Here is a 4549-nt window from a genome sequence, read left to right as displayed (position 1 = left end):
TTTATTGTTTTTTACCATGACGTTGTCAGTTTGTCATCAACGTACGGATTTAAGTGTGAAACAGGAAATAATGTTCCCCATGAAATATTGTACGTTTATAACTGTTTATTGTTCAATTCAACTGCATAAAGGAACTGAAAAACACACATTCAGAAAAGACAAAAGAAGCGTGAACTTTCAGTAATATTAACAATCAGGTACAATACAAACATTTAAAGTTTTATCTGTCAATAAAAGGTATGAAACAGGTAAGATTGTTTTATTTCATTTCATAAGCTTCTGCTGGTTACCGTTTCCATCCGTAGGCATTGAATTCTGAAATTAAACAGAAATTACATATGGTTAAACTTTAAGTTGTGGTAATATATATCATTTGGCCTCGTCGGAACAAGATAAAACAATTCGAACATTGCTTGAACACACATGTGTTTACAGTGCATCTTTATTAAAGATTCAGTTATTATTTTTAGTAAAAGAAATATGAACAAGCGTTTTCGTTTGTTGAACCCCAATACGAGATATTTCCTCAGACAAGCTTGTTTACCATGAATTCTAAAAAGTTAAAGTTAAATAACAACAATATGTCAATCCATTAATAAATTGTCTGTTATAGGAACTCGTGGTATCGTATAATACTATGTGATTTTATTTTATAAATTTATAATGACGACAGATCTCTGCTGACAATACATGCAATATTTATATATATAGATTAGTATAACGAATTTTACAAAATATACAAATATTATCCCTAATGGATAATTCACTTACCATCACAATTCTGCATGCATCCTTCCATGTCAAGTACTGGTGACGTTACATGTGTCAACTTTAAGTCTTCTAATCAAGAATAATCAATCGATCAAATTAAAACATGCGACATTAAATGTATTCAATCGTTTTGTTGATAAAAAAAAAGGTACCAAGGGCAGAAATAAGTGGTCTTGACTGCATTGCATTCAACGGTAGGGTTTTGTTTTTTTTTCAATCTGGATAGACGGTTATTGTATATTGTGTGCAAGTTCCAAAAACTTGAATTTAATTACAGTTATAACATTACATATTCCTGTTTGAATGTTGTCGTAGATTAAATGATATATAAGATTTATTTGATTGACGGTGTTAAAATATAATTTTAGAATTGGTTTTTTTGAAAGCGAAACAGGATTAACAAAAAAACAAATAATATTTACCTAGTTGAGCAATAAGTTCCGTGCATTTACGGTGACAATCTGAAATAGAAATTTCATCTATAAAAATATTTCCTTTGACTTGTTGATTAGTGCGATTTAAAACGTGTATTTAAAAAAAATCAAACATAAAAGCCTGTTTATTGTTGAAAATGGTATGATGTCCTTCAAACGTCTTTGGTATTTTCGTCGTTGCGTTGCTGTTAGAGACGTATATCACATATTTCTTAATGTTTATATAAAATTCGAATGTAGCAACGTGTTCTCGACCAATTGACTTGTAGGACTTGATGTTTTCTAATTGTGAAGAATGAATGTAAAGCATGTTCTTAGTAAGGGATTATGATATTTTTAAGGGCTTTTAAAGTTCAAAACAAGATTTTATGAAAGAGTTACAACTGACCGCAGCTCTTTTATCAGCTTGATGGGATTTGTGATTCATATTGACTTATACAACACTTATTTTGAAACAAACAAAAACTGAAAATAAAAAATCAGACTATTTTAAAATAACTTCAAATCTGACACTAAGAAAAAAATTACCAAAACAAATCAGTTTGTAAAAATAGCAATTTACAATATTCTGATAAAAAGTTTAGGAATAAACAGGAATTTGATATAATTTTGTAACAAATTTTTAATTTAAAGGCATTTACTTTGAACATTTTCCTGCCATAATGAAGAAGTATTTCGTGTAAAGAGCTAAACTAAGATATTGGCTGTGAAAAAAATTTAGTGGTAACTCAAATTTGGAATTTATTGATTTGAAATGTAATAAACTTTCAAACAAAAAGATAATTCCTTACTAAAACATTACATGAATTATATTCATACTCACAATTAGGAATCATACAATTCCTTCTATTGTATTGTACTGTTATGTCATCTAAATTCTAAAACACAGTTTATTAAACTTTCCTAAATAATAAGAAAGTCTTTACATCCCTTAAACTAATTCATAAATGAGATACATAGAAAGGAAGTCATGCATTTATTATTAGCATTGCACTTACAATGGAACTAATTATTGATTACAATCAATCAAGAGATCATTTGAGCCTTGAGAACTTCACAATATTCTAAGTTTGTAAGAGAATGATTATCCTATTCTTTAAGAAAGGGATTATCAATCTCTGACATATACTTAATAACTTGACACCATAATTGAATCAATTGTGATATATGCGAATAGTTTTCGAGACAATTTTACGCAGGCCTTGTAATGAACGACCAAGTGATATCCTTTGGCTGATATTGATTGCTTCGAGATATTGCCCGCGCAGGTTGAATTACAAACATACTTTGGTTCTATAAAGGGGGTACTCAAAACTTTGACAACAGATTCGAATCTATTTTTTTTTTAAATAGAACATATTTACTTTGAACTGTTGACAAGAATGTAAACGTTTCACGAAATTTGAACCACACAATTTACAGCAGTAATTTCATTTGATATATAGCAGTCTGACAAACACTAATGTTGATTATTGTTAAGCTTGATTTCTCTTTACTAATAGTAACTATTATTAAAACGTTCACATTTTTAAAGCGTTATTTCAAACTTTTAGGTGTTATGTACAACCTTAAATAAGCTCAAATGAATTGGGAATCAAATATGATAAATTCCAAGCAATGGTTTTGAAAATTTGAAAATTGAAATGAAAATTAATATCAACAATAACAGAAGGCATCTGTACGTTAGTAAAATGAAAGTATTTTTTTGTGAGATCAAATTGACAGCAGACCCTCAATTAATCAGATATTCATCCCTTAACACATGTTATATAATCACTAACGTGAAGTGAACATTTTAGCTTAAGCAAAATTGCTTTTAGAAATGTAACAGCTAGTAACCTTCAACTTTTTTTTCAAGTAAATAATATTGCTTACACCATTTACATAATACAACAATCTAATGAAAGAAACCAGTCATATGATTTAGATTTGCGTTTCACCTATGTAAGACTAATCGGTGACTCTCAAATCAAAATAAAATTAAAACCTTATGGAAGGCCCCAACAATAACAAGATCTTAAATCTTGCTGGTAAAAAATGTAAGTGATTAAAATTGTAGTAAAATTATAATGATGTTACCATGTTTAGCTTGATTATACGCCACGTGACCAGCATCATTTTCTGGTTGATAACTATCATCATAAACAGGATTTCCTAGAGCTTTCCAAGTATTAAGCAATATGACTAAAATCGACAAGGTCGCAATGAATTTCATGATGGTAGCTGGATATCGAAAACGAATTCTTTGAAATAAGTTCAAAGGAAAATGTGCAGCTTATTTTCAACGGTGGCGATTATGCTTTTATACTTAATTTCTAATGCAACATGTGCAATTATCTTATTTTTTTTATCTCTTTGTTATTGTAAAGGAATTAAATTAACTTTAATAAATTTGAATGTACACTGCATGCAACACGTTGGTATCTATTATATCTGATTGATTACTGATGTTGGACAGTCGTGGCAAATAGGAAATTGCATAATATCATGAAATATATCCTATTTTAACAAATTATTATGAAATTTAATAATATTAGTTAATCGAATAACTTAATTACTATATCTTGTAATTTCATAATTCATAAAATTATGGAAATGCTTAAGAGCAGAAGGATTTTGTAGTTTCAATTATTTTTTGGGGCCCCGTAAATAATTTTTGGTAATTTCTTGTAACAAATTTTGTTTATCATCTCATAGACATTATTCTGTCATGTGATCGTGACGTCATCAACATTTTTTTAGGATTGATGCCGGTTTAGAATGAAATTTAGAATTAAATCAGAAGAAATGACTGTAATAATTTTTTCTGTCTATTCAAAATAATATAAAAAATGTGGTGCACACTTAATTATAACACACTTTTTAAAAGTTATTTCTGAATGGCGTTTATGCAAGGGTATGAGGAACATATGTCAGATTTTTCTACGACACGATGATTTATGATTTTGTTTGGTGATTTGAAAAAACGGAGACAATTCATATAAATAAGAAGATGTGGTCATTCGTCACAACTCGGAAGATTCCGTACCTCATAGAAGGAGAGTATCTGAGTCACCCGAGAATTACCTATTAAAGATGTGGTATGAGTGCCAATGAGACAACTCTCCATCCAGGACACAATGTATACAAATAAAACAATTATAAGTTCTTTAATAATTCGAGTATGTGAACCTCGCCACATTCAGTATGTACCTTTCCCGAGTCAAGAGCCCGTAATTCAGTGGTTGTCGTTTGTTGTTGTGTTACTTATTTGTATTTAGTTCATTTTTTGAACACAAAATAGGCCTGTAGTATTTTAGTTTAAATTGTTTTACATTTGTAATTTCGAGCCTTTTACAAGTCTA

General features: G+C 29.3%; 1 long non-coding RNA gene across 1 annotated transcript; it reads right to left on the bottom strand.

Moving 5' to 3' along the window:
- Positions 1-244: 244 nt before the first annotated feature.
- On the bottom strand, positions 245-3475 carry LOC143058367 (uncharacterized). Its single transcript, XR_012973027.1, has 4 exons — positions 3285-3475; positions 1194-1232; positions 772-840; positions 245-315 (listed from the first exon to the last, which is right to left on the bottom strand). It is a non-coding gene; the product is annotated as an uncharacterized LOC143058367 (long non-coding RNA).
- Positions 3476-4549: the final 1074 nt, after the last annotated feature.

Source organism: Mytilus galloprovincialis, chromosome 14, assembly GCF_965363235.1.
Source record: "Mytilus galloprovincialis chromosome 14, xbMytGall1.hap1.1, whole genome shotgun sequence".
Taxonomy (NCBI): Eukaryota; Metazoa; Mollusca; class Bivalvia; order Mytilida; family Mytilidae; genus Mytilus; species Mytilus galloprovincialis.
The sequence above is the reverse complement of the archived record's forward strand: the minus strand, read 5'-3'. Positions and strand labels throughout refer to the sequence as shown.